Raw genomic sequence first — 25369 nt, forward strand, 5'->3', positions numbered from 1 at the left:
ACTATTTCTGTGACATTCATGGGTTGTGCTGAGCTGTAGTTAACTTGTTTTCACGGCTGTATAGTATTCCCTGGGTAAATAAAAATATATGCACACATATAATTGACTATATAATTTATTTTCCATAAATTATGATGCTTTGAGATTTTCAAAGGCTTTTCCGGCTGGGGAGAGACTGCCGCCCACCCCGGGCCCCCAGGAGCCGGCCGGAGATCAGCGGACTGTCCGACCCGGAGCCACCGAGCCCCGGCTGGCCCCAGTCCCCGGAGGCTGTACTGTGCTGCGGAATCAGATGACCAGGTGCCGCCGCTCTAGCCCAAAGGCCACCACACTGTTCAAACTAGCTAAAGGTGCCCAGCCTTAGCTTCCCTGTGAAAACCCGGATAAAGACCTTGAGCTTTATCAAGGTCAGCCTCACTCTCTCCTCTCCTGTTTCCTGGCCACCTTGGTGCTTCCTCGTGTGGCCTTTAACAGCCTGCCTTCTCCTGGGTCTAGGACCTGCGAATACGATACAATTTCTTTTTTCCTGAGCCTCTTCTGTCTCCTCTTGTGACCGTCTCATAAAGATTACAAAATAGATTTTTTTCCCCAGGTAAACCTATGGCAGCTTAAGCTCAGCTTTGAGGCCTTGGAGCCTGGTTTGCACACAGCACGGGGCTGGGGGACCGGCGGTGGACAGAGGGTCGTGTGACCTTCACGCTGGTGAACAACAGGGACACGGGGCACAGGGTGGTGCTGGCTCGTTCCTCTTGAGGGTGAAGCGTGGAAGGGCCGAATAACAGCACAGGGTTCTCTTAACACCTCGACTTGAAAGAGCACTCGTAGATTTGTTTAAACAAACTTTACCAAATAATCTTGGTTATGCATACACGGAAAAAAACAAGGGGAAAATGCTTTGAAGATATCCTGAGCCCTGACTTCTGAAGAAGGGTGAACTAGAAAATCAACTTAGTTACCCTGAGTATTAAAACCCAGCTCTTCCTTCCTATGTAACCCTTCCCCCCGAGTATCCCCTCTACTTCTGACATGTCTGGTCCCCAAAGGTGTGAGCATCCCCCCCACCCCGAAGCAATTCACTGTGACACCAACTGGGTATACTGCAATCCAACTAAATTCTGACACTATTTATGGGGACAGTATCAGATCCCACGAGTGAAAGGTTTGGTCTTATCAGTCTACGCCCTACTGTAGATGATTTACCAAGCGGTAGGTCCCCAGATGGGCCACAACTTCTGTCAACAAACACGGGACTCCCACGACCTCCTCCTTAATTTGCCAGAGTGGCTCATCGGAGTCTGGGAAACCCCGTTACCAGGTCATTAAAGGCTGTGAGAAAGGAAACAGACGAGCAGCCAGCTGAAGCACTACCAGGGTGAGGTCCGGGGGAGTCCCAAACACAGGCCACCTGTCCTCATGGAACTGGGGTCCATCTCCCTTCAAGGGTTGTGTTTCCCAGCCAGGAAACTCTTAACACTGTACTTTTGGGATTTTACAGACGCTTCATCATGAAGGGGTGACTGATCATTAGCTCCGTTTCCAGCCCCTCCCCCCTCTCTGGAGGATGGGGACAGAGCTGAAAATGACCACCTTGTAATCATTACTGGTCTTTCTGGTGACCCAGCTGAGTCACCCGGGAAGCCACCTAGGTCACCGCATCAGAACAAAAGCTGCTCCTAGTGTTCTTATCACCCAGGAATTTACAAGAGTTTCAGGAGCTCTGTCCCAGGACCAGGGGGCAGAAACCAACATGTATTTTCTGTCCTGTCCCAAAGGATTAGAAGAGCTGAGTCACCTCTCAGCTGAGTCTCAACATCCAGGTTTTCACACAGTATCACTCAGTCAGCCATGCAGCCCTGCTGCGATGCAGGAGGCCCCCAAAGAGCACCCCACTGTTAATTCCTGGACTGTCTTCCAAACTTCTGGGTGCAGGCTATGACCTGCGTCACTGCTCGCAGGCCCGCCCCAGATCTGGAGCTGCTCAACTTGAGATAAATGCCCACAAAGTTCCACGGAGAATGACACAAACTGGGCGATGTTTGGCTCGTGCTGTGCTTGGCAAGAAATGGCCACAAACGCTTCCCCCCTCCCCTCCCCCATGGAGAGGTGGAGTGTATTTCCAGCCCTTTGGTTTGGGCGAGCCAATGAGGGACGAGTAGCATGATACAGAACCTTGAAAAGAGCTTGTGCTTTAGAGTTTGGAGCTCTGAGTTCCCCAAGGAACACACCCGAGCCCCCTGCCCGAGGGTGAGGCCACGGGCGAGAAAGGTGGGTGCCCGCCCACAGCATCCCACCCCTGGTGGGCAGCCTGTCCCACACCAGAGCCTGGGAAGGAAGCCAGCAGAACGCCAGTGATGAAGTGGCAGTGAGGCCGGCTGGGACTAGAGCAATTATGGGCTAAGGAACCTGTTGTTGCTTGAAGCCCCTAAGGTCTTGTGATGGTTTCTTACAGAGTAACAGATAATTGATAAAGCCCTTTACACATGATCTACCACAGGAGCAGGGGCCGTCACTATCATTCCAAGTGCAGACAGGAAATGCGCTCACAGGTTAAGAGATCTGCCCAAGGACACACAGCTGAAACGTGGCACGGACAGGAAAAGAACTCAGGTCTGTCTGATCCCCAGACCCAAGCTCTTAAACTGGAGACCTGGACAAGTGTGGCGAAAGCCTTACATGCAAGGGGAGAAGAGCCTCCTGCGTTCGCGCTCCACGTAACTTCTCCTCACCCTCGGCCCTCCCAAAGGCAAAGCACTGGGAGAAAAAGAGAACCCTGAGAAGCCAAACTAGCTGGCTCCTCCCTCCTGCACCTGCCTTGCCTCCTCCATGCCCGGATTTCTCGCCTTTTCCCGGAGCATAAGGAGACTCTCCCTCTTGTCATGACAAGGTCTACATGGACACGGCCCAGAACAGAAGGAAGAACGTGAAGCCGAGTGTTTCCCTGACATCGCCCAGGGCGCCAGGGAACACTGGGGACAGGACCTTCTCATAGACCCTGAAGCCCAGGGCAGCCCCAGATCCACATGGGGTGTGACCCAAAGGCTCTCACCGCGCAAGAATCCATAAAAGCCAGTGCCCTGGGGCTGCTCCCCAAAGCCCCGGGGACAGGAGAGGCCATTAGGTGGTGCACTGCCCCCCGCCCAGCAGCCTCAGGAGCACTAGATGTGGCTGCTCCCCACACTGGCCACCCCGCCTCTGGCAAGTGTACCTTCTTTGCCTCAAAGTGAAGCCTGCTTTGAACTGTCCATCTGCCCCTGGGCCATACTGACTGCTCGGGGCTCATTTAGCACAACTGAGACACACAAAGCACGGCCTTGGGTGCGTGGGTCAGGAATAGGAAATCAGAGCCCACAGAGTCCCCACAAGGGGCTCTGTCAGACCCTTTGCACTCTGCAGGCCGAGTATGATGGTGCGAATTAAAACGGCTAGAAAGTGCAGAGAACAGACCAGTTCCTAAAAACGCAAAGATTCATTCTCAGAAGACCCTAAGATAAGCCTGGGGGTAAGAGCTGGTGCCCCGTCAGGAAGCTTGTGCCACACAACTGTGCCCCCCTCCACCCTGGCCGTGGCTCTGACAGAGACCCCGGGGCACGCCAAGAGCGTCTGTTTTAAGCCCCTTGAGATGAGTTGCAGGGGGAGTTTATCAAGTTGGGGGAATATCATTTCCACTTGGCCATGAGTCAGTTTGAGAAAAGTTTTTCTCTTTTTTTTTTTAATGTTATTTATTTCTGAGAGAAACAGCATGAGCAGGGGAGGGTCAGAGAGAGAGGGAGACAGAGAATCTGAAACAGGCTCCAGGCTCTGAGCTGTCAGCACAGAGCCCGACACGGGGCTCGAACCCACGAACTGTGAGACCGGGACCTGAGCCGCAGTCGGACGCTTAACCAACTGAGCCACCCAGGCGCCCCTCTTAATTTACCCAAGCTGCTGACAGGGATGGAGCCCTGAATTATTTTAGGTTCACTTACTTGAGAGAGAGGAGAATCCCAATGGGCTCTGTGCTCTCACTGGTGCTGATGAGATCATGAGATCTTGAGCTGAAATCAAGAGTCAGATGCTTAACCAACTAAGTCACTCAGGTGCCCCTGATTATTTTAATTAGAACAAAATCAGGGGAGCGTGGGTGGCTCAGTCGGTTAAGCGTCCAGCTTCGGCTCAGGTCACGATCTCACGATTCGTGGGTTGAAGCCCCACATCGGGCTCTGTGCTGACAGCTCAGATCCTGGACCCTGCTTTGGATTCTGTGTCTCCCTCTCTCTCTGACCCTCCCCTGCTCACACTGTCTCTCTTTCTCTCTCTCTCTCAAAAATAAATAAAAAACATTTTAAAATTATTTTAAAAAGAATAAAATCAGACTTATGCATGTTCTCCTAATGCTTGTCAAATTCCAAAATGTAGACACAACAAATCCATATTCTTGGAAATCACCAAAAAATGTGCCCTAGGCAGCTGAAGTTTTAAAGGAGCTTTATGCAAATCACCAGCTCGGGACACAGTACCTAAGGGCCAGGGGGCTGCGCTCAGAACCCTGGCCATGGCCACGCGCAAATCCCAGGCCTAGGCTGCCTGTCCTTACATCGCGGCCTGTGACTTGCCCGAGGCAGGTCCTGGGCGCCTGCATCTAGGCAGGTAGTGCTGGTGTGTGCAGGTCGGCCGGTGTGTGGCGCCAGCGCCCAGCTTCCTGCGACGACACCAGAGCTCCGCGTTTCCACCCTTGTGGGTTGCTGGGAGGCAGGAAGGAGTAGCCACAGGTGGCGCTGCGACGCACTCTTATCCGGAAGCTTCAGGGGTTAGAGCTGAGGAGGGAGCAGAACTCGCAAGAACCTCTGCCGTAAGTACCCGGACCAGCGAGAGTGAAAACAGATCAAAGAAGACCTTCAGGCTCAGTTTCCCCACTTGTAAAACTGGCCTGATAGCTGCCACAGCTCCGTCACGGTCTGCACACTCCGGCCCTGTGTGTAAAAGTCCAGAGCGCGACGTCCATGGTCCAGAGTGACTGTGAGTACTCGGTCTGGAGCTGAGGACTGGCTGAGACCCGCGGAGGGGACATGCAAGCGGGGAGACCTCCTTTCACCCGAAACGCTCCTTCCCCTAGAGGATCGGGGTGTTTCCCCATCTCCATGGCGCACGTGAGCTTCTGCGTGCACTTCCCAGCAGGATCAGGCTCTAAGGAATGATGTGGGCAGAACCGCTACCAGTCACACAGCTGATGGGGGAGCGTGAGGCCACCAGGTGGGGGACATTCCTGGGACACTCCATGCTGACCAAGAACAAACGAAAAAGAGAGAAAACCACATGACTGACTGATAGTCCTCACAATCACGCAGGACAGGAGTCTCCTTCGGTTTACAAGTGTCTTGGCAAATTAAGGGGGCGGCAGTCGTATCCACAGCCTAATCCAGAGACCTACAGACTCAGCTTCGTGGAGCCCGACTGTCGCCCTCCCCACAGTGATGTGGGGACACAGGCTGGAAGGAAATGGCGGGTAAAAATGTTTCTTTATAACCTGCAGCCCGTTGACAAATATTTAAGGCAAATACGAGGAAAACATTTCCCCAGGGACGCCCCTCCTGTCAGAATGTTAATGCCTTCCTAGAAAGAAAACAACGTTAGCTTGATAACAGCTGGGCCTCCCATATCTCATGAGTCTTCTTTAACGTATGAAAATTCCTTTGGGAACTTCCTCTTGCTTGACTTTATCTCCCCCAACTCCATACTGTATAAACATTCACCCCCCTCACACTTAGAACGCAGCTGCTTGTGCTGGTCCTGTCTGCCCACTTTAATAAAATCACTTTTTGGCACCAAAGATGTCTTCAAGAATTCTTTCTCGGCCGACAGCTCTGAACTCTACATTCACTCCAAAACCTCACCACACTCACTGCTTCTCAGGCACAGCATAGGAAGATGTGAGATCTTCGTTTCAAACATGGAAAGGACAATAAACAAACAAACAAATACATAAATAAATAAAAATAAAAAAATTTAAAAAGGGGCGCCTGGGTAGCTCAGTCAGTTAAGCATCNTAAAAAAAAAAGTGAAGACCCTGAAATTAAGTCCTCCATTAAGAGCAGCCTCCGGCTGCACGTAGCCCAGTTCCAGGAAACGCTTCAGCTGAAGCCACCCTCAGACCACCCTCGGATCAGCCAATCAAAAGAAACGTGTAACATTCCTGTGGTCTGAGTCAGGGCTGGGAAGTGCAGGTAGTTACTCTGTACAAAGTAGCCAATCACTCACTGCTTGCCCGAACCCCACGTAGGCCCTTTGAGCTCACCTTATAATTGGTCATTTTCAAAGGATTCTCAAAGGTCATGATTGGGCCCCACCAAAAGTAACAGACGCCTCACGGATACTGAATGGTCAAAACTATAACCATGGGTGTTGTACAATTATGACTGGTGCTTATGTGATGATGCAAAACGTACAGCGTGTGCACTGTAACACCCCGTCCCTGACCCCATAAAACCCCTGCTCGCCATTGTTCGGGGCTTCACCCTGCTGCCGCTGCGCTGGTAGACGGGTGAGCCCCTGCTCGAGCTTGTAATAAAGACCCTTATGTACTTGCATCGGTGACGGCTCCTTAGGCGTCTCAGGGGACTCACGATTCGGGCACAACAAAAGGTGCAGAGAAACACTGACTTGTCTACAATCACACCCCAGACAACCACCCATTAATATTTCACTGCACATCTTTCAGGCTATCTCCTTTGCAAATACTTTTTTAATACATTTTTTAAGTTTATTTCTTTTGAGAGAGAGAGAATCCCAGGCAGGCTCCACACTGTCAGCGCAGAGCCCAACGCGGGGCTCAAACTTACCAACTGTGAGATTACTGATGGGGTTGTGGAGTGGTGGGGGACCTGAGGTGATGGCCAAGAAAGAATTCATGAGCTGTCTTTGGTACAAAAAGGTGATTTTATTAAAGCAGTAGAACAGGACCTGCGGGCAGAAAGAGCTGCCCAGGCGGGGCACCTGGGGGACTCAGTCGGTTAAGCATTCAACTTCGGCTCAGGTCATGATCTCACAGTTTGTGGGTTCAAGCCCCACTTCGGGCTCTGTGCTGACAGCTCAGAGCCTGGAGCCTGATTTGGAGTCTGTGTCTCCCTCTCTCTATGCCCTCCCCCCACTTACCCTCTGTGTCTCTGTGTCTGTCTCTCTCTCTCTCTCTTTCTCTCTCTCGCTCTCTCTTTATTAAAAAAATCTGCCTGGGATTCTGAGGAGTGACTGATCATACAGTTGAGAGTTTGGGGAGGTAAAGGCAAGAGGAAGTTTCCAAAGGGATTTTTATCTACTAAAGAAGACTCACAGGACACTGGAGGCCTAGCTATTGTCAAGTTAAGGTTGTTTTCTCCTCTAGCAAAGCATTAACATCAAGATAGTAGAGTTCCTGGAGAAATGTTATACTCTGCCTGGCTCAAATAGGTGTCAATGGGCTGCAGGTTATAAGGAAATTTATTTTATCTGCCATTTCCTTCTGTCTTTGTTTCCCCACATCAATCAAGACCTGAGTCACATCAAGAGTCTGAGCCACCCAGGTGTCTCCTTTAAATCCGTTTTAATTGCATCAGGAGGTTGGCCAGCCCCTGTTCCGAGCAGAGAGGTCCTTCCCCGTGGCTTTCCCTTGCACCTTCAAGGACTACGGACTTATCTTTATTGCCTCTGGATAAATTTCACATAGCAAAATTGCTGGATCAGGACCACACATACATTATTTTTTGCTTTTTAGTTTTTGGCCTGATAGGGTCCTTACCAAGTGAAAATTCAGGTATGCAGTAGAAGTGCTATGAGCCAAACCCAGCAATCTCACTGCTGAGCTCCGTAGTCAGGGGGTCTTCAGCTCCTTTATGAAATCCTGGGATTCTAGGATACAGAATATTAAAAATATGTTTATTACAGGAAACCATCAAAATCCTAAAGGAGAACACAGGCAGCAATCTCTTTGACCTCGGCCACAGCAACTTCTTACTAGGTAATCTCCTGAGGCAAGGGAAATAAAAGTAAACATGAACTGTTTGGACCTCATCAAGATAAAAAGCTTCTGCACAGCAATGGAAACAATCAACAAAACTATAAGGCAGCCTAGGGAATGGGAGAAAATATTTGCAAATGACATTTCTGATAAAGGGTTAGTATCCAAAACCTATACCCCCCAAAAAACAAGTAATCCAGTTAAGAAATGGGCAGAAGACATGAATAGACATTTTCCCAAAGAAGACATTCTGATGGCTAACAGATGCATGAAAAGATGCTCAATATCACTCATCATCGGGGAGATACAAATCAAAACCACAAGGAGATACCACCTCACACCTGTCAGAATGGCTCAAATTAACAACACAGGAAACAACAGGTGTTGGTGAGGATCTGGAGAAACGGGGACCCTTTTGCACTATTGGTGGGAATGCAAACTGGGTGCAGCCACTCTGGAGAACAGTATGGAGGTTCCTCAAAAAAGTTAAAAATAGAACTATCTCACAATCCAGCAATGGCACTACTAGGTATTTACTCGAAGGATTTAAAAAAATACAGATTTGAGGGGGCACATGTACCCTAATATTTATAGCAGCATTATCTACAATAAGCAAACTATGGAATGAGCCCAAATGTCTACCGACTGATGAATGGATAAAGATGCGGTGTATACACAATGGAACATTACTCAACCATCAAAAAGAATGAAATCTTGCTATTTGCGAACACGTGGATGGAGCTAGAATGTATTATGCTAAGTGAAATAAATCAATCAGAAGAAGACACATACCGTACGATTTCACTCATATGTGGAGTTTAGGAAGCAAAACAGATGAACATAGGGGAAGGGGGAAAAAGAGAGGGAAACAAACCATAGGCAACTCTAACCGATAGAAAACAGGCTGAGGGTTGGTGGAGGGAGGTGGGTGGGAGGTGGGCTAGATGGGTGATGGGCATTAAGGAGGACACTTGCTTTGAGGGCACTGACTGGGTGTCGTATGTAAGTGATAAACCACAGAATTTTACTGCTGAAACCAATATTGCACTATATGTTAACTAACTAGAATTTAAATTTAAAAATTGAAGAAAATAAGCATGTTTATTTGATGGATTCAAGGGTTAAGTCTTGATCGAATCATCTTTTATTGCTTTACTCAGGAAATTCTCTTTTTTCTAAGTTTATTTATTTATTTTGAGAGTGAGCAGGAGCAGGGGAGGGGCAGAGAGAGAGGGAGAGAGAATCCCAAGCAGGCTCCGTACTGTCAGCTCGGACACGGGGCTGGATCCCATGAAGCATGAGATCGTGACCTGAGCCAAAACCAAGAGTTGGATGCTCAGCTGACCGAGCCCCCCAGGTTGCCCAACTCAGGGAATTCTTGAGAAGAATTGGCTTTTCTATTTCTTCTCTCTCTCTCTTTTTTACCTTGAGCACGTGGTGGTATGGAATATAATTACTGCTACAGTTTGGTGGCATAGCTATGATCTGCACTAAGGTGCCAGCAGTTTTACTCCCTATAGGGTTAAATGGTGGCCCCTAAAAAGATCTGTCCATGTCCTACCCTGGAATCTGTGAACGTGACCTTATTTGGAAATAGGGTCTTTGCAGATGCAATTAATTAAGGATCTTGAAATGAAATTGTCCTGGATTATCTAGGTGGGTCCTAAATCCAATGACAGGTAACCCCTCATTGACTGCTATCCCCTTATCAGTTAGAACACTGTCTAGCACTTAGAAGTGGATACATAAATATTTGTTGAATTGAATAATTTTTTAAAAGAATCTGTTGTTCAATTTTACTTTTAATAAGAGACATGGAAATTACGCCACTCTTCACCCATCAGAGATTTAAAAGTTTAATCATACACTGTGAGCTTAGGGGAGCAGACCCGTCCACGACTACCAGTGGGAAACCAGCCCTGCCTGAGAGCTGCTTTAACAATACTTATCAAAATACTGAATGCGGATGTCCTTCAACTCAGCAAGTCTATTTCCTAGAATTTATACCGAACACATATAGAGGCACCTGGGTGGCTCATTCAGTTAAGTGTCCACTTCAGCTCAGGTCATGATCTCATGTGAGTTGGAGCCCCACGTCAGGCTCTGTGCTGACAGCTCGGAGCTTGGAGCCTCCTTCAGATTCCGTGTTTCCTTCTCTCTCTGCCTCTCTCCCGCTCGCGCTCTCTCTTTCTCTTTCTCTCTCTCAAAAATAAATGAAAATTTAAAAAAATTATACTGAACACATATAAAAGGATGAGTGTCAATTGTGCTCCCACAGTGTCTGAGGTACTTGGAACGGCAGCATTAAGGCAAGAAAATCCCAGCCATCATGAGCCTATGCTATGTATAAGGTTAGTCACTCAAGGCTGCAAACATCCTACCTGCCCACCAGTAGGGAACTGGATGGGGCGATTACGGTGTCCCCACAAAGGGGTGCAGAAGCTCTTCACACACCGATATAAACCATCCCCCCCCACACACACACTGATGAGTGAAACAGCGGAGCACAGGACCAGGTGTACGATGTGCCACACTGTGTAAAAAAGGGGATGTGCATGTTTGTAGCAGGCATGTGGCATTTCTGGAAGGGCCAATAAACGATCAGTTATGGTGGCTGTCTGGGGCCAGCGTGGGGCCAAAGATCTCTCAATCTTTCAACATCAAACTATGTCAAGTTAGCCAACACCAATTTGCAGTTATTTCTATGTTCTTACAGAGTTCAGGCCCCACACGGGCATTTGAGGCTCATCCTATTATCAAGATCATGGTCACCTGTGATGTAACAGGTTCTTCACTCCAGGCTGTGAGGAAGACATGGTACAAGAGAGAGGTTCATATAGCAACTAGTGTTTGAGTAATAATTTGCAAAAGGAGTCCTGAACTCCTTTTCAACCACGCTGCACTATCTGTTCATACCATAATTGTAAATGACCTTGGATGTCTTCAGTGGGAAACAAATGGTGTCTTCAAGTATTTACTCCTGATCCCCTCCCTTGTCCTGTGACACACAGAACAGCCCTGTCTGCTGTCTATAACCTCCTAGGGTTTCCTCCATCATCTTGGCTTAGCTCTGGAACTTTTGTGTCCCATCCTGTGGTCTGGATGTCCTGCTCCTCTCTCCCTTCTGTTTCTCTGTTCAGGCTCAGCTCTGCTAACCTCTATGTCTTCGCAACCACTAGCGTTGAAGGCAGGCCCAGGCCCAGAGCCATTCCCTTGGAGGTGTCCTGTGCTCCCTTTCAGAGATCAAGCACAGCCTGGCTCTGTCTGGCACCCCAGGGGATCCATGGCCTTTCTCATTACCCCGAAATAAACCTAATATACAAAATCACTGCCTATTGAATTTCAGCTTTTCCTCCCAGACCCCTGAGCTCTGCCTGCCTGCAAGGAGCACGACAAAGAGGACATTCAGGGGCCTCTGAATTGTGGCGACGGGGGGCCTGGGTTCTCACTGCCCTCAGTGTGTGCACGGGTCCCTTGGGAGAAGCCGACCTGCTTTTTAATCGGAAGTGGAGTAAGGTGCGGGCAGAGAGAAAGTGCATTTCGCTGACCACAGGTGAAGCGGTTCACCTGTGTCTAGGGGAGTAGCGTTGCCCATGCACCTGACTCGCTCTGAACTTGGCCTCAGAACACTCAGCGCATTCTCATGCTGCCTTCCTGGCCCCTGGAGCCCTGGGCTGCTCTCCTGGAATCAGGTAACTGTAATCCACAGCGCACCTGGGAATCCAGCCCCAACTTATTTTTTTGAACCTCAGGAGCCTAAAACTAGGACTCTCTCTAGCTTCTGTGTCTGCAAAGATGCTCAGACGTATTTTTTTGTTTTTTAGTTTTTTTAAACATTTATATTTGAGAAAGTACAAGTGGGATAGGGGCAGAGAGGTGGGGGAGACGGAGGACAGCAGCTCTCTGACAGCAGAGAGCCTGGGGCTCAAACTCAGGAACCATGAGATCATGATCTGAGCCAAAGTCAGACACTTAACCGACTGAGCCACCCAGGCGCCCCTTTTTAATTTTTTTAAAAGTTTATTTACTTATTTTAGGGGGCACAAGCATGAGTGAGTGGGAAAAGGGCAGGGAGGTGGAGAGAAATAGAGAGAGAGAGAGATTGAGAGTCCCAAGTAGGCTCCACACTGCCAGTGTACAGCCCTACACAGGGCTCGAACTCAAGAACCATGAGATCAGGACCTGAGCCGAAATCAAGAATCAGACACTGAACCAACTGAGCCGCCCAGGCTTAGAATTACCCTCAGAGTATAATTCTTAGAGCTTTTTGATCTATGGCTAACCTCAGTTATGAGCCACCTACCCCTCTGACTGCATTCCCACGGTATGGCCGTGATCTACATATGGTCCCCCCAAAGCATCAAATACAGCCCATGGTTAAAAAACAGCATCAACAGTGGGGCTCCTGGCTCACATCAAGGACCTGCAGCTCTTACCCATTTATAGAGACTGTGTTTCCTTGTGTGCTATTATCTGCTCAAAAGAGGCAGGGAGGCCCGTGGGTGAGCTTTCCACTGGTCCTTCCCAGGCAGGAGACATCAGTGCCCGATGCTCCCCGGTGCTGTGAACATGTACAGCCTACCCCATAAAGCGAACATTTGGGGAGCATCTTTGCTTATGTGGTAAAGTGATAAAATAATTCTCTAGTTCCAAGCATTGGTAGTTGGTCAATGCACTCAATGTTTCTATCCCGTCCCCAAGCACAGCAGCCGAGACAGGGAGACACAGAGTCCAAAGCAGGCTCCAGGCTTTGAGCTGTCAGATGTGGGGCTTGAACCCGTGAACCCTGAGCTCGTGACCTGAACTGAAGTCAGATGCTTAACCGACTGAGCCCCCCAGATTCCCCTTCACTAGACCTTTTAATCAAAACCATGGGCTGGAGGAGCGCCTGGGTGGCTCCGTTGGTTAAGTGTCCAACTCTTGATTTCTACTCAGGTCACGATCTCATGGTTTGTGAGTTGGAGTCTCAAACCTGGCTCTATATGTCAGCGTGGAGGCTGTTTGAGATTCTCCCTCTGCTCCCCCCTGCTTCTCCCTGATCGTGTTCTCAAAAATAAATAAATAAATACACTTAAAAAAAAAAAAGTATGGGCTGGGCTTGGACTCCTCTACAGGAAGGACATGGTAATCTTGGCTTTGACTTTGACTAACAGGTGGAACTCGTCACTGTATCCAGAGTTCCCACCGACCAGGTCAGAGCCAGTTGCACCTTGATGCTAGAGCCCAGAGCATCCGGTTTCTCTTCTAGTGGATTCGCGCCTCATCTCTCATCCCTGGCTGAACAGCTGCTCTGTGGCTCGTCTACAAAGCTGGACTCCCTCTCACTGTACCACTTAGGCTAATGTCAGGCTTCCTCCTCACTATAGACCCATTTCTATGTCTCATCTGGTACTTTCTGGGAGGCTGGGGGCCTAAATGACCTAGGAGAATAAAAGATATGGTTTCTACAAACATCTAGAGAGTTGACTGATGCTTCCGCTTCCTCATTGTGCTCATGGCTAAGGGACAAAGCTTCAAACATCACTCTTTAGGCATATGGATTTGAAACCAAAGTGAACACTTTCCATGATGCTATTTTGCACAGTCAAAGCATTGCAAATCTTATAATTTAAAAATAAATTACTCAGGCACTTGGCTGGCTCAGTCGGTTAAGCGTCTTACTTGGTTTCGGCTCAGGTCATGATCTCACAGTTTTGTGGGTTCAAGCCCCATGTCAGGCTCCATGCTGTTAGCTTAGGAGTCACTCTCCCTCCCTCTCTCTGCCCCTCCCCCACTTGTACTGTCTCTGTGTCTCTCAAAATAAATAAAGTTTAAAAAAAAGGGGCACCCAGAGGTGCGTGGGTGGCTGAGTCAGTTAAGATCAGGTCTTAACTTGCAGTCTGTGAATTTGAGCCCTGTGTCTGGCTCTGTGCTGACAGCTCAGAGCCTGGAGCCTGCTTCGGATTCTGTGTCTTCCTCTCTCTGTGTCCCTCCCCCACTTGTGCTCTCTCTCGCTCTCAAAAGTAAATAAATAAACATTACAAATTAAAAAAAAAATTCGGGGGGGGCACCTGAGTGGTTGAGCATACGACATCAGCTCAGGTCATGATCTTCCAGTTTGTGAGTTTGAGCCCCACGTCTGGCTTGCTGCTGTCAGTGCAGAGCCTGCTTTGGATCTTCTGTTTCCTTTGCTCTCTGTCCTTTCCCCACTCTCACTCTCAAACATGAATAAAACATTAAAAAATTTAAGACTTTTTAAAAATAAATACAATTTAAAAATAAAAATAAATTACTTAAGGGGTTCCTGGCTGGCTCAGTCAGTAGAGCATGTAACTCTTCGTCTTGGGGTTGTGAGTTGAAGAGATTACTTAGAAAAGAAAAATCTTTAAAAAATCTTAAAAATAGGGGCGCCCGGGTGGCTTAGTCGGTTAAGCGTCCGACTTTCGCTCAGGTCATGATCTCACGGTTTGTGGGTTCGAGCCCCGCGTCGGGCTCTGTGCTGACTGCCAGCTCAGAGCCTGGAGCCTGTTTCAGAGTCTGTGTCTCCCTCTCTCTCTGACCCTCCCCTGCTCACGCTGTCTCTCTCTCTCTCCTAGAAATAAATAAAACATTTAAAAAAATAAAAAATAAAAAAATAAAAAATCTTAAAAATAAATAAATGAATAGCTTAAGAACAAAAAAAGGAAAAAAGATAAATAGAACCTAATTTTTTTTTTTAATGTTACTTATTTGAGAGAGGGAGACAGGATCAGAAGCAGGCTCCACACTGTCAACGTACAGCCTGATGTGGGGCTCAAACTCATGAACCATAACCTGAGCCGAAGTCAGACACTTAACCAACTGAGCCACCCAGTCTCCCCTAGGACCCACTTTTATAATTTTCAGCAAAATCCCTATGTTCTGAATCTTGCTGGCTAATGTCTCGGAAGGTGCTCAGAGATTCCTGAAAGAAGAGTCAGTGTCAGACCAGGAAGGGCACTGTCATCTTACACAGGTGAACTCAAGGGCCACTGGTCAGCTAGGTATGAGTCATCATCACTGCGTTGAGGCCCCCCCTCAGCAAGGCCCAGGCTCATCAGATGAGATCCTAAAACCATGAGGTCAGTTAGGGAAATTTGAGGCCCTTTGAAGAACAGGGAAGGAACTTCTTGCTACAAGCTAACCAGCTTCCAATTAAAGCGACAATCACCTTCTGCTCCCCAGGAGGGGAGGAGACAGCCAGGCTGTGGTGGGAGCAACAGATCCGGTTTCTGAAGAGTTGGTGGTGAGAGCTACGTGACCAGAGGGGTTGCGAGTGGAAGTCTTTATTCCCCTGGAATCTGAAAGCGGAAACAGACCTTGTGTGGGCCCACTGTGTTGGGTCCGATCACATACACCCGGCTCTGTGTGACATGCGTCAGGGACTTCCCTGAACCACTGTGCAGATGCTACTGCTTGCACATAGAATAAGACTCTTCCCTGAAGGTTTCTTGGTGCTGCTGTCCTAAGACAGCAGTGAAATCTCTCACCTCTATTGCCACCCCGGTGGGTGGGGTGGGGGGTAACGAGCAGAGCCCCAGACAGGAAGATTAACCTGAGTCCTAGGTTCTTTGCGCAATTTATTCAGGAGATGGCGTATCTCCTCCACTCCATGTCTCCGATTTTCCTTCTACAAAGCACCAATGCTGTTATTTTTGGCTGTGTAAGCTTGGAGAACTGAAAGTTGCCCAGCTATTGAATGTAAAAACTTTTTGCACAATTCATCCTTACCAAATTCCTAGCTGTTTGACAATTAAAAATTTGGATGGGGGGCGCCTGGGTGGCTCAGTCGGTTAAGTGTCTGACTTCAGCTCAGGTCCTGATCTCACAGTCCATGGGTTCGATCCCCGCATCAGACTCTGTGCTGACAGCTCAGAGCCTGGAGCTGCTTCAGATTCTGTCTCCCTCTCTCTGCCCCTCCCCCGCTTGCTCTCTGTGTCTCTTAAAATAAAATAAAGACATAAAAAAAATCTAGATGGGATGATCTGACAGTAGGGCCCCAGGTGACAGCCTACACCCAACACCAAGCTCCATCCTGTTTCCCCAAAGTGAAATTGTCACCTTGCTGCGGCGATCCCTCTTCCCAGGGACCCAGGCTGGGGACGGGTGGCCTTACCGCCCTTTATCTTCCAATTGCACTTGCGCCCTGCTCTCCTGCCCTGATACAACTACGGCTCAGGAGGTCTGGGGATTTGCCCGAGTAGTTACTCGTGAGCCGGGGTGCCACCCCTCGCGTGAGTGAGCGGGCTTGGGGTGAAGGCACAGCTTGCAAATGAGAGTTACGCCCCTGTTCATTTTTCAGACCCTCGAGTATTTAATTCAGACTTAGGTCTCCTGCAACAAAGCGTCCTTTATCAAGTACTTCACAGCGCGGGGTCTCCCTGGCTCACATCACTCGACAGTAAGTGACCTCTTGAGCTCACCTTGCCAGCCGGCCTCTTCCGCAGAGGCCACTGCAGGCATCTGCTCCTCCGAACCAAAGTCAGAAGTGTGTTTGTGCCGGGTGGGGGCGGGGGTTCACTGGCCTCTTCCCTGCCTCCCGCGTTCCAGCATCTAAAGTGCCCCAGGCCCCCAGTCACTGCAGGGTCTCGGACCGGATGCCTCCCTCNGTCCTCCGCTGGGCGTGCGCCCTCTCCCTTCCCCCCTCCCTTGCTGGACCCGGCGCCCCCTTTCCCCACGCCCCTCTCTGCACCCTCCCTTGCTGGAGCCGGCGCCCTCTTACACCCCCCCGCGTCCTGGCCCCGCAGGAGCCCCTTCCCCTCCCTTCCTCTGCCGGACGCGGAGGTGCCCTGCTCCCCGGCCTCCCTTCCCTGGAGCCTCCGCCGCGCGTCCCTCGGCGTCAGGGCGGCTGCTGCCGCTGGGCGGCCTGCGTGCGGCTCGGCCTGTTTTCCTCGCGGGAGGAGGATTTCGGCCTTTGCGGCTCTTGGGTGCCTTCAGTAGCCCCAGCGCTGCCTGCCCCCCACTTCTCCCCACCGGGCACCCCCTCCTGCTTCGGGGTGCGCAGCCCTCAGCCTTCGTCTGGTGACTCCTGACGCGGAGCGGCAGACGCCTTAGGCTGGAAAGGGACAGAGGTCTTCTTGGAGCTTTTTTTCCGTGGAGATGAGGGTCTAAGGAGGAGGCTGTGTCTTCCTTGGAATCTGCTGAATTCACCAATTTCCCGGGTTTAACCGCAAGGAGAATGTGTAAAATTTTGGGAACAGCCTGCTCGGTTTTCCTGCTCTTTATCATCCACAAAGAACAAATAACCAACTCCTTGAAAGATACTTGAAGGCTGTTCAAAATAGTGAGTGTAAGTGATTATCAGTCTTTTGCTTAGGAAAAAAAGAATATATTTTCTTCTCTGGAGAACCGGCCTACTGGTCTAGAGCGTATGGTGATTAAAAAAAATATTTTAATGTTCATTTATTTTTGAGAGAGAGCTTGAGCAGGGGAGGGGCACAGAGAGGGGGTCGCAGAATCTGAAGCAGCCCTCCAGGCTGTCAGCACAGGGCCCGACGCGCGGCTTGAACCCACGAACTGTGGAGACCATGACCTGAGCCGAAGTCAGATGCTCAACTGACTGAGCCCCCCAGGTGCCCCTAGAGTGTTGGGTGATATTAACCCAAAAGCTAAAAAAAAAAAAAAGCCCCTACCCTGTAGGGAAACACAAAGACCTGGGTCGTGTGCGGGGCGAGAGCCGGGCGGTCTGTAGGTCTGTAGTCCTGGAGACAGGGAGGGTCTGTCGGACCCGCCCGGGGTCCTTCACTGTATTTCTCCGCAAGGTCTCAGCCCTGTGCCCTGTCCCCTGCGCCTATATCTCTGCCATGAGACGTTTGTAAGTTTCTGTATTTCGTATACAAAGCACCAAGATATTTGACGGGTGAAAACAGTGAGTTGACACTCAAATAGTATCATTCCCATTTTACCAGTTAAGCTGAGGCTCCGGCTTCCCCAAAGCCGCACAGAAAGAGGCAGGACTGGGTTCAGCCTCCTGCCCTTGATGTTTGTGTGCGAGGTCTCTGTGGGTGGGCCTGAGAGTGCTCGCCCTGGCTGTCTCCCTCTGTCTGCCCCTCGCCCGCTCATGCTCTTTTTCTCTCTCAAAAAGTAAATGAACATTAAAATTTTTAATAAAAAAAACAATAGGAATCAAGATGTGGCCACCACAGAGGGGAACAGGACTGCCTGGTCTGACCCTCTGATTTTAAAGATTGGAAAAGTAAGGTAGAGGGTGGTAGCTGGTGTGAGAACTGTGAGTCCAGCTGCGCTTCTTCCCTGTCCTCCGGAATGCCCCTTGATGGCTCGTCTCGTTGGTTGTCCCCAAGCGCTCTGCAGTTCCCAGGATGTCAGCTCTTACTTCCTGCGGCCTCCACACCCGCAGCCGGGCAGGAAATCCAGGCTGGGGCTTCAAGCTCACTCTCGGCCACTCTGTGGAGACTTACTAGCCCAGGACATCAGGAAGCCCAATGCCACTTTCCGTTCCATACAGTCTTTGGTTTCTGCTCATAAACATGCCTCATAAAGGTGGACAAGGGTTATGACTTGTTGCCTCTTTAAAGATAAGGGTAAGTAGATTACCCTGAACTTTCTTTTCAGTCTTGTTGAGCTTTCTTGAATCAGCTGTACCTTTAGACCAACTGCCCTCGAAGGTGGCTAAGCCAGCATTTCCCTGAGACTTGAGCGAGTGGTGAAGTCACTGACGGATATGTGTTTATTTCTTGCTGTGAATTGCAATTGGGAAAATCAGGATCTTTTAACATTACCTCACTTGGGCCCTCAGTACAAAGTTCTGGTAAATCTAGCATTAAGTAGATGTTTAAAATAACTTCAAAGGAATCAACAAAAATAAACTACATTTGGGGGGATGATTAATGTATGAGCATACCTCTCCCCCCTAACAGCTAAGTGGGGAACAAATCCTAACCTTTAGCCTGCAGACTTCATAACTGCTTGAAGTACTTTTTAAATTTTTAAATGGGGAAAATGTGTTAAAATGTGAAGTTATTTTTTTTTTAAGTTTATTTATTTTGAGAGAGAGAGAGAGCACACATGGGCTGGGGAGGGTGAGAGAGAATCCTAAGCAGGCTCTCCGTTGTCAGCATGAGATCATGACCTGAGTCTAAACAAAGAGTCAGTTGCTAGACATGGGAAGTTATTTTTCAGAGGCCATTATTAAAACCTCTTGATGGGGAAAAGAATACTTTTTTTTTTTTTTAAATTGCAGCAAGCAGCTGTCAGGCATCACTGAATGCTTGTGCTGAGCCATTCCCTGAGGCACAGCTGATTCCCTAAATGCAGCTTGGTCAGTGATCCAGTGGCCCTGGAATGCTTTTAGTGGCTCTGATCCACCGGATGCTGTCCTGGGCAGCCCCCCAGGGAGAGTGACTGCTTCCCTATGCCATGTTTGGCTGTCACCTCGCTGGAAAGAGCACCTGCCTTTGTGGCCTCCCACTGCTCCGGAAAGGCTTCAGGCCACGGGCTCTCCACCAGCACGACTCCCTTGGGCAGGCCAGGCCAGGGTTGGAGTGTGTCTGAGATGCGTGTGAGCTCATCGCCTCCCACCTTCCCCATCCTGTGGATGCTAATTTACACACTGCCCTATTTTTCTGATTTTTTTTTTCTTGTCAGTTTTGATACTAAAACTTTTCACCAGCCTCTCTGTCTCAGCTTGGGTCCCTCACGTGACCTGTCCACCAGCCCCCCACCTGCCCCTCCAGCCCCTCTGTGCTTCTTCCTCTTCTGCCTGCAACTCAGAGGCCGGGTGCCCCCATTGCCCCCAAAGCATTGGCACCTGCCCCCAGGGTAGGGTCTCAGAGTGGCCACCTCTGCACAGACCCAGGGCCCTCCCAACTCGTCTCGTTTTTATCCCTGAAATGGACAGAAATGATTGATAGTGTGTCCTGCATTGGATGCTGGTGTCCTGTGTCTTGAATTCTATGAGGCTTGGAATTCTTTTTTTTTTTTTTTTAATATTTTTAAAAAATGTTTATTTCTTGTGAGAGAGATTGCGAACAGGGAGGTGGTGGCAGAGAGAGAGGGAAACAGAATCCTAAGCAGGCTCCATGCTGCCAGCACGGAGCCTGATGTGGGGTCAAACTCAGGAACCATGAGATCAAACCCCAGCTGAAATCAAGAATCAGATACCCAACTGACTGAGCCGCTCAGGCACCCTGGGCTCGGAACTCTTTCTTTCCCCTTCAGCCTAGTAGCTAGAGAAACCACAGTGCTGAGAGCGCAGAGCCCCACCGCTCCGTAAAGTGCTGTGCAGCCAGCACGAGCCTGAGGGAAGGACCACTAAGGACCAGTGAGGCCACAGGAGTACAGAGCCCTGGGCCTGGGTGGTGCGCGTGCACGGGCCCCGCGCACACGTGCGCACTGGGCCTGGGTGGTGCGCGTGCACGGGCCCCGCGCACACGTGCGCACTGGGCCTGGGTGGTGCGCGTGCACGGGCCCCGCGCACACGTGCGCACTGGGCCTGGGTGGTGCGCGTGCACGGGCCCACCGCACACACGCACGCACAGACACGCATCCACACAGGTGTGCCCAGACACATACAACACATGCGCACAGTCACACGACACACACACTTGTAGCAATGCCCCCCCCCCTTGTCTCTGCACATGTACGTGGGGCTGCCTGCCCCTGTCGATGTTCTTTCCGGCCTCCTGGCCCGGCGCGTGCGCGTCCTCTCCCAGGAAACGGAGTGGGACCGTGGCCACTGGGAACGGCTCTGGGCCGCTGGCCTGGGAGATGCCCCTAGTCCTCTGGCTTCGGACGTTCCAGCTGGGCTCTACGGGCCTCACTGGGGTGGGTCCCCCTGAGTGACTGAGGACTGTCTCTTTAGCTTGCCTGTATTTTTTAAATTATTTTTTAATGTTTATTTTTGAGAGAGAGAGAGCACGCGTGTGTGTGCACACGTGACTAGGGGAAGGGCAGAGAGCGGGAGACTGAGGATCCTAACAGGCTCCAAGCTGTTGGCGCAGAACCCGACTCAGGGCCGAACCCACGAACTGCAAGGTCATGACCTGAGCCAAAGCTGGGTGCTGAACTAGCTGAGCCCCCCAGGCGCCCTGTTGCCTGTGTTGTTTTAAACGGCTCCTCACACAGATGAATGTGGATGAGTGAATGGTACCGTCCGGTGACGCTGGCCCCTGACGTGCTGGGTGGATGTGAGAGCTGGTTGGAAAAATGAAATCCTGCTTCCCTCGTCACAAATCTCGTGGTCAGAATAATTTGGGCTGAAACTCTCTGTCAGGTCCTGCCTATATGACTTCTCTTCCGGATCCTTCTCCGCACCAGTGCTGCCTGTGCGGCCCACCCTGCTGTCACACTGGACCCTTGGCATCCGGGGACTTTTTGTGAGGGTCACCCAGGCAAGACGAGGTGTAGAGATGAAGCGCAGCCACCCAGGGACAGGCGGCCCTTTGCTTTACAATCCAGGGTGTCACGCCTGACGTTCTTAGGCTCTTGCGGGAACATGCTTGCTGTGCTATGCTGAGCTCGCTGATGTTTATGCCCCAACGCTGTTCTGATCCCCATTGCACAGATGAGAAAACTAGTTCACAAAGCAACCATCTGGTCACCCAGTGGGGGAGGGGGGACAGGACCGGGAGTGACTCCAGCCTGGCCTTGGGAAGCTGCCCCTGGNTAAGCCTTGGGCCGGGCTGGGCATGGGGAAGCACTGGGCGCCCCAGGCGTGGCCGTGCAGCTCCTGCTTCTGAATGCACCTCGCGCAGACCCATCCCGGAGACAGCCGGCCAGGTGCACGTGAGTGTGACTTCACGGATATTTAGGTCGTAGTGCTCGGAACAGGAAGGGGCTCTGTAGAGTGCACCTGGCCAGGGTCCCCCATGTGCGTTTCTTGGTGACGTAAAACATTGTCCTTGCATGTGGTGACGTTTCTGGCCTCTCCTTGTGGGGGAGGGTGCGAGCACTGGGAAAGACACCCGCCTGTGTGTGCTGTGTAAGCCAGGTGTCTGTAGACAGCATTCCTGACCTCTGAGCAGAGATTCCCTCACAGGAGGCATCCCCCAACGAGCCATGTCCTCTGTCCAGAGGTCTGTGAGACCGCTGGTGCCTGGGGCTGGCGATCGCAGACAACCAGGATAAGCTCAGCCTGCGTGGCCGCTTTGGCTGGCCCCGTGCCTACCTGGCTGTTTGCAGGCTCTGCCCTGTGCTTTTAGGAGAGGCTGAAGCTGTCAAGAAGGTGTCCTTGGGGTCCCTGTGCACCCTAAAGATTGGCTCATTGAGACACCTTCAGGGCCCTGGTCACCTCCAATCCACCCCCACCACCCAGGTCTTCACAAAGAAGGGGCTCTCTGTCCCCTGTGATGGAATCAACTGTCTTCTCAATTGGGCACCGGGGGTGACCTGTGGGGGCCGGAAGTGTTTGAGTGGCTCCCACAAAGGAAAGATTGTACCGGTTGGTCTGGTCCTGGGATGTGGCCATTTAAACAAATATGCCAGTGAGTGTCAGCTGCGGGAAGGCGCTAGGGTTTCGCTCTGATCCTCTTAGGCCTCTCAGAGGGAGTTTGGCCTCCAGTAAGCACCCGGTCCAGGAGGAAACTTGGCTGGAAATGGCAGCCCAGTAATTAATTAGGCAGATCAGCCTGTGCGGAGGCCAGCGCTCCTGTCTGTCCAGCTCCGCCTGGAATCCCCCGGTTCAGTGTCTCCTCGAGGGCAGCGGGCAGAATCGTTTTCGAGCAGGGCGTAAGGGGCCCCTTGGGCTGCAGTAAACAAGTTACACAGCTCACTGCTCAAAACAGCTCAGATTTATTCTGTTACAGTCGGAGAGTCAGAAATCCAGGATCATTTCTTTGCCTTAAGGTCAGCTGATTAGCAACCTTACTCCCAAATACTACCCCAGTCCCCTTGCGATGTGACATGACACGTCCACAGGTCCTGGGGAATGGACTGTGGACAGGTTGGGGGCCCTTATTTGGCCCACCAAGGAGGGGGAAAGTCACGTGGGTAGAATGGTCACTGTTCTGCCACCTGGATTCCATCATCAGGGACATCAGAACACGGCTTCTGGAATTATGTTCCATCTGATGCTTTACAGGGACTGTTCTCACTTGAGTCTGGTGGTGGCTGAGTTAGACACGGATCCTCAGATTGCTAGGTCCCACCCCGATGAACCTGATACTGCCTGGGTCTGGAGTGACCCTAAGATCTGCATTTCCAACGAGTTCCCCGAGCTTCTGATGCCGCTGGTTCCACGACCCCCTCGCTCTGTGACCACCAGTCGGCTGTGTGTGGCTTCCCCAGGCCACACCCCAGGAGAGGGTCACCCACCTCCGCTGGAACACCCCCAGGGCCGAGACTCCTTCCATTCACGGGACTGGGATGGTCGTGGGAGGGGACGACTCACGATCTGGGTGTTGGCTGCAGAGTCAGGCGAGCCGAGGATTGGATCTTAGCCAGGTGACCTTGGCCAAGCTCCGCACCCTTCCTGGGCTCCACAGTGGGGTGACAGGGAAGACTACGTGGGGTGATCCCTGAACAGCATTCAGGGAGTTCAAGTGAGCCATCCTTAGCCAGGCGGGGAGAATGTACTGTGCTCTTTCAAGGCTGCTCCCTGCGTGCCGTGACCCCCAGTGGGGCCTTCCGGGACGTCCCCGGTATCCCCCGGACGCTGGCAGGCGCTGGGTGCGGAAGCTCTGCAGGAGCTGACCTTTCCCTCACCGGAGCTGTGTGAAAATGCAGAGGGTTAACTGGGCCCTTATTGCTTGGGTTGTGGGAGTTCTCTGGCCAACGCACATTTCCCCGACCCGGGTCTTTCTCGGAATTGATCCCGGTGATGTTGGTCCTGGGTTTGCCTGCTGGGCGAGGAAACCACACCCTGTGGTGTGAGTTCATGGAGAAGCAGGTTGATGTCGCCAGAACCTGTCGAGGTGGGCACTGGCGGAAGTGAGTTGGAGGCGGAAGAACACACCACACACACCAGGGAGCCTTTGCCCTACAGAGCTCACTGTTTGCTAAGCAAACACACAACTTCCCAGTTTTGAGCAGGCATTTTCCTCTGAGCTTTACGTTTGCCACGAGCTTGTTTCTAGATACCAATGCTTGATCTGAGGCATGACTTAAAGTTTAAAAATGTGTTTCTTTACAATGGAACAAGCATTTACGAAAGCACATGCTAGTGTTTGTACTAAAAACACTACATATATTTTTTTTTTAAGATTTTATTTTTAAGTAATCTCCATACCCAACATGGGGCTCGAACTTATGATGCTGAGATCAAGCGTCGAATGCTCCACTGACAGCCAGCCTGTTTTTGTTTAGTCTTTATAATCACCTGTGTGGCAGGTGATAGCAGCTTTGTAGAGGGACCCTAAGGAGGCTCAGAGAAAGCCAGGGACTTGCTCCGGGACACACATTCCATGTCTGTTTGCTCCAGACCGCGAGCTCCTGTCCCTGATTGTGAGAGCACGGCAGGTGCTGCACCCCCACTCCCTCTCACACACACACAGAAATTAATTTCTGAACACCATAGACCACGATCCAAAATCAGAAAGTGTGACGGGAACGCGGTTGGAGTCTCCTGCCAGCCTTCTCACAGTAGGAGAAACCTCAGATACACGTTTCACGTGTACACCAGCATGTGGGTAAATACAGCCCCTTCCCAACCCAGGCGGCGGCCCTCTGCTCTTCCCCTTAACTGAGGGCTCTGACTGTCTCCTTACCAAAGACAGCCCCTCCGTTTTGGTGGCTGTCCACTGGCCCCTTATGTGGACATCTCATATCCTTAGGGGATCTTTGCTGGTCCAGGGACTGACTGTTAGGAAGGCGCTGGGCACCTGAGCAGACCTGCTGAATCAAGGCGTGTACTTGTATTTATTTATCTATTTATTAAAATGTTTTCAATGTTTATTTTTGAGAGCAACAGAATGCAAGTGGAGGAAGGGCAGAGAGGAAGGAAGACACAGAATCCAAAGCAGGCTCCAGACACGGGGCTCAACTCCTGAACCTCCACATCGTGACCTGAGCCGAAGTCGGACACTCAACCTGTTGAGCCACCCAGATGCCCCAATTATTATTTTTTATTTTGAGAGAGAGAGCATGTGAGTGGGAGAGGGCAGAGAGAGAGATTCATCTTAAGCAGGTTTCACGCTCAGCTCCAAGCCCGATGAGGGGCTCAGTCCCACGACCCCGGGATTGTGACCTGAGCCAAAACCAAGAGTCAGCTCAACTGACTGAGCCACACAGGCGCCTCAGGGGTGTAGTTTGGAGAGATGTTGCAGGTAGCCTTCGGATTGTTGCCCTTTCCCACCAGCGCTGAGTGTGGGCCCTGCAAGGGGCTTGGTCTACCCACCGTGCTACATGGGGTACTGAGGGCCCAGCCTGAGATCTGGAAAAGCAGGAGCCCCCTGCTTGAACTTGGACCCTGCCCTTTGTAGAGTCTGCATTCATTGTCCGTAATTCAGAACC

At 50.8% G+C, this 25369-nt stretch overlaps 1 long non-coding RNA gene across 1 annotated transcript; it reads right to left on the reverse strand.

Moving 5' to 3' along the window:
- Positions 1-4285: 4285 nt before the first annotated feature.
- LOC144223493 (uncharacterized) lies at positions 4286-16480 on the reverse strand. Its single transcript, XR_013332712.1, has 4 exons — positions 16387-16480; positions 15135-15264; positions 7748-7857; positions 4286-5257 (listed from the first exon to the last, which is right to left on the reverse strand). It is a non-coding gene; the product is annotated as an uncharacterized LOC144223493 (long non-coding RNA).
- Positions 16481-25369: the final 8889 nt, after the last annotated feature.

The sequence above is a fragment of the Crocuta crocuta genome, unplaced genomic scaffold (genome assembly GCF_008692635.1).
Source record: "Crocuta crocuta isolate KB4526 unplaced genomic scaffold, BGI_CrCroc_1.0 scaffold61, whole genome shotgun sequence".
In the NCBI taxonomy this organism is placed as follows: Eukaryota; Metazoa; Chordata; class Mammalia; order Carnivora; family Hyaenidae; genus Crocuta; species Crocuta crocuta.